The sequence below is a fragment of the Beta vulgaris genome, chromosome 1 (assembly GCF_026745355.1).
Source record: "Beta vulgaris subsp. vulgaris cultivar EL10 chromosome 1, EL10.2, whole genome shotgun sequence".
NCBI lineage: Eukaryota > Viridiplantae > Streptophyta > Magnoliopsida > Caryophyllales > Amaranthaceae > Beta > Beta vulgaris.
In genome coordinates this window covers 5,897,786-5,909,323 of record NC_079202.1, presented here as the reverse complement: position 1 = coordinate 5,909,323, position 11,538 = coordinate 5,897,786, and positions in this window count along the sequence as shown.

Below are 11,538 nucleotides of genomic sequence, written 5' to 3'. Positions count from 1 at the left end.
CTTGTCGCCGTGTTGCATCCAATGTTTAATTTTAAGTTGCTTTTAGTAGCAACCCGGTAAACTCCCTATAGCAGACTAGCAGATATTTGGGTTTATTTCGGGTTGCTTGATTTGTCACAGGTTTAGTGGTCATTTGATTGAACATAACAATATACTTCGTAGGAAGTTTTCCATGTGGTTACATTGAGAGTAAAGCTTTACATGACACTTTTCACACTTTTACTACTTATTTAGGTGAATCTTATCTTATTGACTTAATGTTATTGTCAACTAAACAACACAATCTTACGTCCTAGGATATTTTACTTCTCGACTTTTTTGGGTATAAGCTTTACATGACACTTTTCACACTAGGTGAACTTAGTTATCTTATTGACTTAATGTTATTGTCGACTTCTTTTGTCCAATTTTCAAAGGGCTCTGCATCTGTGTTATTGAACATTTAGTTTCCAATTCTCATGAAATTCATAAACCCTAATCTATAAAGTAAAACAAGAAATCAAGCAAATTGAGCAGATTAAGATGTACCTAGTCACGAGTCACGACTATTGGAGGTTTTCCGTCCATTGTCGTCCACCGCCATCCACCAATTCCCACTGAATATGTGGCTGCAAGTCGCGAGTCACGATGAAGCGATACAAAGCAGTGCACCATGCACGCGTCCACGCAACAGCCTCCGAGAAGGTGAGACTACGCCGACACGCCGCCGGTGAGGCCGGATGACGGGAGGGAGAAGTGATTAAGTGAAGACTGAGATTCTATGAAAGAGAAAGGGAGAATTGAGGTTTGAGAAGAGGTGAGATGTAAAAAAGAAGAACCCGTGAAAAAAGAATGCGTGAGAAAAGTAATTTTTTTTTAAATATTGCTGGTGCATGTGCACCAGCGTGGTGGTAACTAAATCCGCCACTGGCCAGAAGCCTTTCTTCTTATATGTTCTATTGTTAGATTTAAGTAATTTCATGCGTCTTTTGCTCCACCTATTCATATCTACATTTTATTGAATAGAGATTGTCATTTCATACCGGGTGCATCAGTGCATGTAGATCATTATGCACTCAGGTCCATGCTCCACATATTGTTCTAATGGTGCATTACAATCACTGTCAGAAAATGATGCATTACAATGCTTTTGTAATTCATAAATCATGGTATTACTAGTTGGAGCACCGCACGCTATCCCAAAATATCGTAATGGCAAGAGAGAAATAAAGTTTGTGTATTTAGTAGAGAGCAGATATAATTCAGTAAAATGGGAGGTGATACGCTTAGCTTTCTAAACAAGAGAAAGCAACTAATTATAAAATCTTACCTAAATTTTTTTACCATGAATCCATCCCCATAACTTCCACTTTCTTTGTTTCTTCAAATGGCCACTTATCTTCTCAATATCCTTCCCCATAAGACAATCGCCTATCATTCTCCTCTTCATATTCTTTACCACAAAGAACCATCATATTCTCATTTGCGGGTTTTTGGGTGTCTTTGTTTTCCTCTTTACCCTTCCACTAATATTCATAAACTCCAAGCTCGTTCAACACCATGTGTATTTTTGAGCTATCCTTCCAACCATCGTGGCTATAAGTGTTATGACCCGTCCTCACGTAAAATAATCATATGTCGCCATATCTATTTTGATGAACGAAAATTTCCATTTTCTTCTATTTATATTCCAACATCCACCACATATGATTTTTTACGCACCTTAGCCCCATTGCATTTACCTTCTCTGAATCCCCCAGCACCTACCACTACTGGCCTTCATCACAAACAGCCCCCAAATAGCCAATCTCTTGCATCTGGGCGTTCTACGCCCATCCGTTCCTCTCCTTCTCAAAATGGGTCACATCCCATTTCCCCTGCTCCGTCTTCTCCTGGGCCCACTGCCCGTGTGCCAGGTCCTCTCCCTGTCCTTTTTCCAGCTGGGCTACCCAGTCCAAACCTTCCCTCTAGCCCGCCCCCTACTGCGGTCTCATCCGGCCCTTCTTCTCCCATTCCTTCGTTTGGGCCTCTCTCCCCACCTGCTACTATTAATCCCTTGAGCCCACCTACTAGTCAACATCCCAAAATCATCCCAGCCAACCCATGTGTAGTGTCTCGAAGCCAACAAGGCATTTTCAAACCTAAGAAATTTGTGTCTCTTCACACCTAAGTCACTCGCTCCCCTCTTCCTAGTAATCCCGTGTCGGCTTTCCATGACCTGAATTGGACACTTGCCATGGATGATGAATTTGATGCTCTAATTAAAAATGAGACTTGGGATTTGGTGCCTAGACCTCCTAATGCTAATATTATTCGATCTATGTGGATTTTTGCTCATAAAGAAAAATCTGATGGCTCTTTTGAAAGGCATAAAGCTCATCTTGTAGGTGATGACAAAACTCAACAGGTGGGAATTGATTGTGGAGGAACATTCAGCCCAGTGGTGAAACCTTCTACTATCAGGACCGTCCTTAGTTTGGCTCTCTCTAAGGGGTGGTCACTTCATCAGCTTGATGTCAAAAATGCTTTTTTACATGGCACTTTGAAGGAGACAATATACATGCATCAACCTTTGGGGTATCGGGATCCCACGTTTCCTAATCATGTGCGTTTGCTTAAGAAATCTCTTTATGGACTTAAGCAAGCACCTAGAGCTTGGTGTCGCTGTTTTGCTGACTATGTCTCTCAGATAGGATTTCAGAACATTAAGTCTGATAATTCATTGTTTATTTATCGTCAGGGTATGGATACGACACATCTTCTACTTTATGTTGATGACATCATCTTGACTACTTCATCTGATGCTCTTCGCCAGTCTATCATGTCCACCCTGGCCTCTGAATTTGCAATGAAGGACTTAGGTCCTTTGAGTTATTTTTTGGGTATTCCTTCACTCATTCCAATCTTTACAAACTAATTATATACTAGGGATATACAATCCTACCTAATCTCCTTAATTAAGGGAACAAACTATCACTGAAGATACACTATGTAAATATTCTATATTACATTTATATTCTAACATTCCCTTTATCAAAATAGAATATTTTTATATGCATCTTTTTTGCGGTCAACTTCTTTGACCATATATTCTTATAAAGATTATGTAGATTATTAATAAGAGAAAATAATAATCAAAGTTAGTTCGAGAGTTGATGAGAAAAGCACATAGGAAAACAATTTTGACTAATTAAGAATAATGTAACAAGTGGGGTCTTGTTAGATTCGTCTCGATGCATACTATCAAATTACATCTTTTTTTTTTATTGTTTTTACATATGAACATTTAAATATATTAATAATTAAATAAGCGCGTAGGGTAACGTGAAAAAGCAAACGTTTGATTTAAAACAAAACGGAGTAAGTATAAGTAATATGAATTCAAGAATTTCTCTCTATTGTATTTCCTCTTCAAATCTTCACCATCGGTGGGCCTGGCTCTGCTTCTCTGGTTACCAATTTGATTAGAGTTGCATTAGATATTTCTCTCGAAAAGCATTTATGTGGAAGTCAAAGAAAGGGCATAAAGAAAAGAGAGGGAAAAAAGGGAAGTGAAGAAGTAGAAGTGCTAATAAAATCACAATATGAGTCATTGGAAAATATTAAACATAATAAATTTTGATGAAATAATTTATTACTTTTTCTCGAAATATATATTGAAAATTTTCTAGTATATTTTTGTATAAGATTGTCTTATCTCTTCGTTAGCTAGGCCCCATATAATGTTGGAACCAGTCCTGTAAACAAGTAAAAAGTAATCGGTTTGATGTTGTTGCGTGTTTCATCGTAATTAAAGTATGTTGAGTTGAACTTTTTCCTTAAAAATTAATAACTAAGATATTGTCAATTGGTACTAGATGGATTTATTGCAAACTGAATTGGATAACTTTATGAGAGTGGAATTTATTTTTTAGATGCAAAGATAGGGGAAGACTTTAGAAACAATAAAGCGAAAAAGCAACAAACCAACTACAAACTAAGAACAAAAACCAAACAAACTGACTAAAAATTAGGAGGAATGAAGCTGAGGTAAACTACACCCACAACATCCTCGTATAAAATACAGCCTAAACTTAGAGGGGGGACTTAAATCAACTTTATTTTATTGTTCTAAACTACTCCCTAATCGGCCAACCAATCCGATGCTCTGATCTCAGCCATAAATGCATTACCCAAGCCAAAGTTGAGAGAATATGCGCACAAGAAGTATTTTAGCACTATTTCTAATAACTCCTCCACCCCCCGCACCTGGACAGCCCTTTGCGACGCCGTCAGAGTTCAAAACCATCCAATCAGCAGGAGGAGCGTTCCATCTATCATACGCCTCGGTTCTGGTATTCGCCTCAGGTCCTTGATCCACAAATATGATATTATTATGATAAGTCATTTTTATATATAGTTTTTAGATGCATTTAGGTTGCATTTTAGAGCATTTAGTTTCATATTTAGGTTCATTGTTGCATTATATTCTTAAGTTATGTTTTTCTATTCCTATTCGGTATGTTTTCTTGTTTTTGATGAATTTCAGGCATTGAAGACTTATTTGGAGTATGATTAGCTAAGCTTAAGGATTAGAAGCATGTGGAAATAAGCTACAATGAATAAGGATCGTATGGATATGTCATAGTACGAGTTTGAGCAAAAACGAAGCGGAAAATCATTAGAAGAAATGTGAAAAAGAGTCACGTCTACTCTTCTGATCATAACTTTTGATGTGATTCTTGAAATCGAGTAATTCCAGCAGATTTGGAAACTAGACTTGAAGAGCTTTCCAACGATAGGTGGCACGCCCCGAGGAGACTTCTAGTCAAGGAGTTATGCCTTTCGAAAGATTGCACTGTTTCTGCTGGAATCTGCCACGCGTACGCGCGGATCACTAATCCGCCTATTAATGATTTATTTAAGATTTTCCTTATCTTGTAAATTACTTTCCAAGTCATATTAGGTTATTGAATATTTATTTAGATAGGTTTTCATTCTTTCTCTCTCCTCCTCCTTCTCACGTTATTTTAGGTTTTAGGTTTTAGGTTTAGTTTTCTCTCTCTTCTTCTTTCTCTCTAGTTTTTAGTGTAAACCCTAGTTTTTATTCTTATTCATTAATTCATGAGTTTCATTAGTTTCTTTCATTGATAGAGTAGTTTCATTTATCTATGGTTAAGTTAAACCCTAGTATGATTTAATTCATGATTGTTTCTTTAAATTTTCATATTAATTGTTAATTGTTCTTGCTTAATTGATTGTGCATATTCCAATACTAGATTAGGGATAACTAGTATTGTTATGATTCCATTGTCTTGATCACAACGGGAGTTGGATTTTGACGGATTTGAGTATTTCAATTAAGGGCATGAAGTTCTCCACGGGAGTAGGTAGAATGGATTGTTAGGAAGTTAAAGTGTCGTGTTTAATGTCTTTAATTTGCATGATTCCACGGGAGTAGGCTTGAATGCATATTAGAGAAGCCATAGATACTCGGGAGAGGTTTATGGTACTTTATAGGGTGTACTTTTCCTTGTGAACATTTAATTTATTAGTTTGGGGTAGAAATTATTTTGTGTTATTTCGTGCTAGTGGGGATACTTAACTGTAGAGTCTTTTATTTATATATTGATTAGTGTAGTTTAATTCCTCCATTATTCTTGTTATTAATCTCCTTTAGTCTTACCATTATTTAAGGACTAATCATAGAACAACTTTCTCTCTGTGGGATCGACCCTGACTTACCCTACTACATAGTTAGGAGGATTAGTTAGGTTATTTATTTTTGTTAGGTGCGCGACACGCCTATCAAATTCTGGCGCCGTTGCCGGGGAGACGGTATTGTTTTATTTAGTTTTTATTGTTGGTGAGGCTAAATTGTATATATTTCCCCCCTTTTTGTGAATATTTTTTTATTTATATATTTTATTTTATTTTTTTGTATCATGGAGTCATGCTATTTTGATGATAGGGATAATTATTTTGCTAGGCAACATAGTAATAATTTTTGGAATTCTCATGTTTACAGTTTTGATGCATCATATCAAAATCCTCCCAATTTTTGCATGAGTTCTCCTGAATTACCTCATATGTTATGTGAATCCCATGTATATGCTAGTAATTCTAGAGCATTTTTTCTTTTCCTCAATATGAGAATGAATTGTTTTGGAAATACTATCACAGACTTGGTGATTTTATAGGTCCTAATCATGGAATTGAATTATGGGATATGTGCCTAGTGATTTATGAGGGGTTAAATGAAGAAACTAGGATGGTGGTAGAATCTACGTGTGATGGAGGATTTCTATTCCAATCGCCTGATTATTGTTGGGACTTAATTGAGTGGTTGGCTAGAGATACTTATGAGTGGGAGATGTCTTCATCTGCTCTTTCACCCCAAACTTACATGTCACCACCCCTTATTGTTCTAATTGTCAGTCTACTTCTCATGATTTTTATTCTTGTGATGTGACATTAATAGATGGTTTCGACCCCTCTTCCCAATTTGAATGTCAATCTGCTCAAAATTCTAGCCCCAATCTGTTTATTTATGATGATAATGAGGGATGGATAATAAATGAGAGCTATTGGGATGATGAAAAGATTGAAAGAACGACTAATGTGATGGATGTTTTGCAGGAGGAAGAAGTCATGGTTGAAATTTCCTCTTTGGAGGAAAGTCAAGTTGAGCGTGAGGTGATTTATGAGTCTTTATCGGTACCTCCTACTGTTTTTGAGTCTCATGTTCCATTCTCTAAGAAATTTGATATTATATCTTCTTCCCCTATATTATATCCTTCATCGTTCCTTCTTTCTCCCTTTTTGAATGACTTTCATGATAATGTAAATAATGTACAGTCAGTTTCTTTTCCTTCTTTTGAGTCATGTAAAAAGACTAACAATTTTTCTTTTAGTTCTTCTTGTAAATATAATTTTTCCTTTGATTTTTCTTTTTGTAGGTTTAATAATTTTTTAGTACTAATTTTTTTTTATTTTTCCTTTTCACTCGTATATAATATGCTCTGAGATGTTTGCAGGAACATATGATAAGCTTCTTCGAGCATTGAACTATTATGAGTGGTCTACTAATCTTAAACGGTCATGCAAGACCTTAAATTTGCGCTTTTCGGGAGGCAACCCGAGTTTTAACTTAGTTTATTTCCTCTTTTCTTTCCTTTTTATTTTTTTTTTCATTCTTTGTGTGTGAATTTTGGTGTGCTGTTGATTCTTGTGATTGTAGGTGGAAAGTTCGGCTCCTCTCAAAAAAAAAAAAAAAAAGTTGGAAAGTTCGGTGGTCTACACACAACCTAGCGCAATAGACTCTCTGCTGGGCCTGCTGGGCCTGCTGGCGTTGCTGGTTGCTGTTCGAAAAAGAAAAAGAAAAAGAAAAAAAAAAAAAAATCGAGGAGAAGACGCAGTCGAGAGAGAAAGAGGAACGACAGCACTACCGCACCACCCACCGGCGACCTGCTTTGGAGCCCAACACCGCCACCTTTACCGGCACCACCCACCGGCGACCTGCTTTGGAGCCCAACACCGCCACCTTTACCGGCACCACCCGCACCGGAATTCCTCTCCGACGAACTGCAGCCAGCGCCGACCTTTCTCCTCTCACCCCCTACACAGCCGGCCATAAAACCGACCACCCACCGTCGACTGATCTCTGCGCCACACCGTCGACTGCTCTCCGCGCCACACCTGCCCCCCCCCAACGCCTTCACCCGTCGCCGGCGTCATTCCGCGCGCGCCTCCCGACCTCCGCCCTCCGCCCTACCGCGAACCACCATCGACCCGCGCACCACCATCATCACAGCTTCCGTCTTGATTCACACCACAGCCCACCTTCCCCTGTTTTATTCTCTCACGTCGTTTCTTTAATATGTTTCTTTTGTTTTTTTTCTTTTCTTTTTCTCTTTCTTTTTTGTTTAATTATTTTAATTTCATTTTTTTTTTCAATGTTGTTGTAGGTTTCTCTCAAATAGGCACCAAATTGATTCAAGATCACCTTCGTGAAGCAGTACGACATAATTTTTGAGAATATTTGAGTCTTCCCCCAATTAATTGGGTCGTACGCATCTTTTTTCACCTATAATTGTTGTTAATGTTCATCTCAGATTTTCGCTTGGATTTTTGTTTTGATGCCCTCTTGTTGAGAATCTTTTCAACACATTGATTGAATTTTTGGATTTTTGTGGTTTGTGGTGTTGTGGCTTTTGGTGGACGATTTCGGTGTTGGATGAGTGTCGGGGTTGGTTTTGGTTCCTTCTCTGAACTGGTTTATGCAGTGAGGACACTGCAAATTCTAGCTTGGGGGGGGGGGGAAATATTATATCTTTTACTGCTTTTTAGTGTAGATTTCATTGCTTTCATAGGATGTTGCACGATTTGTACTGCTTATTAGGAGTGGGAGTTTACGTGTAACCAAAAAAATTGTACTGCTTTCTTAGTTGTATCTGCATATATTTCATCTCATATTAGATTTCATCTCATTCTAGTTGTATCTATGGAACTACTGCTAAGACTTTTTGAGAACCTTGTTGATATTTTACTACATTTGTTAAGTGTCACTCATCTTGTTCATGATACTTCATAGCATGATTGTTTCGCAATTGATTGTTTGTGGTAAGATTGATTGATCTCTCTCTGGCTCGATTTAACATTACTATACAGACACCTTAACCTAAGTGAGCTTTTGTGCCTATAAACTGACGTATCTGTGTCAGTTATGTTCTTTCATGTGTGATTAGTTCCTCGTTGTTGCATTGTTCTTGACTTTGACTTGGTACTCCTTGATATTTGATAGTGCATACATTTTGATATGATTGAGGCATTTCATTTGATGATCTTAGCTCCAGAGTTATTCTTGTTTTCATATTATCCTTCCTTTAGCCCCGCTGAGCCTTTTCTGACTTTGTGTGATTGATACCCACATTACAAGCCATTGACCTCATTTGATTCTTGTCCCAAGCCTAGCTTGGGGGAGCGAGTATTAGTTTTGGTTTAGTTTGTATTGAATTAAAGTGCTCTATTTGTGGTTTAGAATGATGGAAAAATATGTTTAGTGAGCTTGGAAATTGAAATGAATGTTTGAAAAAAAAAAGAGAAAAAAAAGGTGAAAAATGAAATGAAAAAGAAGTGAAAAAAAGAAGTTGTGAATAAAGTGAAATAAAAAGGGTTATGATCGAATTTCTTGAGTGAAAAAGGTTGTTGATTATATTTGGAGATTGCTGGTTGTTGCACGGAGTTGTGATCTTTTATGGTCATGTTTTCAGTTATGTGATGCTCCCCCTTCTTGATTTTTCCACCACAATTCCCAAATTATTTCCATACCGTTAACCTCAGCCCCATTACAGCCCCTAAAAGTCCTCTTGATCATTATGTATTGTATTGTCGAGTATTAAGTGAGTCAAAAAGTCAAAGTTAAAGAGTATTTGCTTCATCTGAGTCGACTGATTTAGGTTGAGAGTCATTATTTAACCCTTAAACACATGAGAGATTTGAGTGCACATAACCATAGTGAGGTCTGTCAGGTTTGGTTAAATCTAGCTTGGGAGAGATGGTTTGTGGTATGATTGGAGAGTCGATTGCGATACATTATACGCTATGCGGCTTTGTTCAAAATTGTTTCGATGCTTGGTTTATGCAGTGATTATATCTCTTGTGTTTTCAATTGAGTATCTAGCCCTGTTGTAGTTCTATATTGTAGGTTGTCTAACTTTTCCAATGTCTATGTCTTATTGCTTGAGGACAAGCAATGGTTTAGCTTGGGGGAGTTTGATAAGTCATTTTTATATATAGTTTTTAGATGTGTTTCTGTCTAGAAATTAAGGTAAATGATCTGCGCTGAGCAAGTCCTTAAGTCTGAGCAGGGCTGGTTATTAGTTCACCGGAAACCTGCAAAACACAGAAAAACTACCCCGGGGGTTGTTCCGGGATCGCCCCTCCGACGCTCAAGTCAGTTGATGATTGAGGTAGAGAGAGAGTCTAGAGTGAGAAACTCAAGTTAGTTAGGTGAGAATTCAATACCTTTGCATTGATGGGACAAGAGGTATTTATAGTGGTGAGAATTCCTAAAAAGTGGTGTGCTGGACAAGACAGCTCACTTAGGGATTGATGATACCTTTTCAAAGATGATTCGGGTGGGACCCATGAAGCCTGAATTAGCCATGCTGTAGTTGGTGGGACCCACGGTGCTTAGGTGGCGGTGCCACATGGCACGATGCTCTTGGAAGGGTTTAATGGGCCCAAACATTTAGCCCCACGCCAGGAAGGGGAAGAAGAGTCGTCCGACCGGGTGAAGCCCCTTGGTGGCGTAAATCACTCTCATCTGACCGACCTCACTAAGGAAAAGCCAGAGGGAGACCGGGTCGGGCATGCGCCGACCAAGTCTGCATTGTCAGCAGGATCCACTGGACCGACCTCCATGAAGGGAGATTAGAGGGAGACCAGGTCGGGCCAGTGCCGACCAGGCCCGTGATTTCGGCGTGGCTTACATAGTGGACCGACCAGGGTCCTTGACAGGCAGACCGGCTCGGCCGAGAGCTAGAGAGCTCCTTGACTGACCGATCGGGTTTCTGAAGAGGGGACCAGGTCGGCTGAGGGGCTAAAGAGCCCCTTGACTGACCGACCAGGTCTTTGAAGAAGGGAGCGGGTCGGCTGAGAGGCTGAGCCCCATGACTGACCGACCAGGTCTTTGAAGGAGGTACCGGGTCGGCTTAGGGCTAAGGAGCCTCTTGGCTGGCCGACCAGGTCTTTGAAGAAGATACCAGGTCGACTGAGGGCTAAGGAGCCCCATGACTGACCGACCGGGTTCCGGATGGACGGGTGCTGCTCGGACAGGGGCCAACATGCCCTGGAGAGACCGACCAGGTGCTCCCTAGCACTTAGCAATTCTGGCTAAGTGAAGGGAACAAGCAGAGACCTGGTCGGACAAAGGGTGATGGAGCCCCAAATTGACCGACCAGGTTCCAGATGGACGGGTGCTGCTCGGACAGGGGCTAACATGCCCTGGAGAGACCGACCAGGTGCTCCCTAGCACTTAGCAATTCTGGCTAAGTGAAGGGAACAAGCAGAGACCTGGTCGGACAAAGGGTGATGGAGCCCCAAATTGACCGACCAGGTTCCAGATGGACGGGTGCTGCTCGGACAGGGGCTAACATGCCCTGGAGAGACCGACCAGGTGCTCCCTAGCACTTAGTAATTTTGTCTAAGTGAAGGGAACAAGCAAAGATTGCCATCTTGTCCGACCGACGCCTTGAGGGGGCTGATATTATATGACCGAGCGGGTTATATTGAGCTGGAAGTCAGTGATGGCCTCATGGCATTTTTCAGCTGGGTCATGGAGCTTTCCAAAAAATTCGACGATTCATCTTCCATGGGTCGCCTTTTTGGAAGGGGAATGGTGCCATCTGGAAGCATTTGGTAGGCCCATGAAAGGACGCGTCCCGAGACAGGTCTATATAAAAGTACGGAGAGGAGAGAGAAATCATTTGTGCATCTTTTGCAAATTTTTCTCTTTCTCTCTCTAAAAGCTCTCCCTTCTCTCTAACTTGCCAGCAGATCTTCCGGTTTTCATCGCCC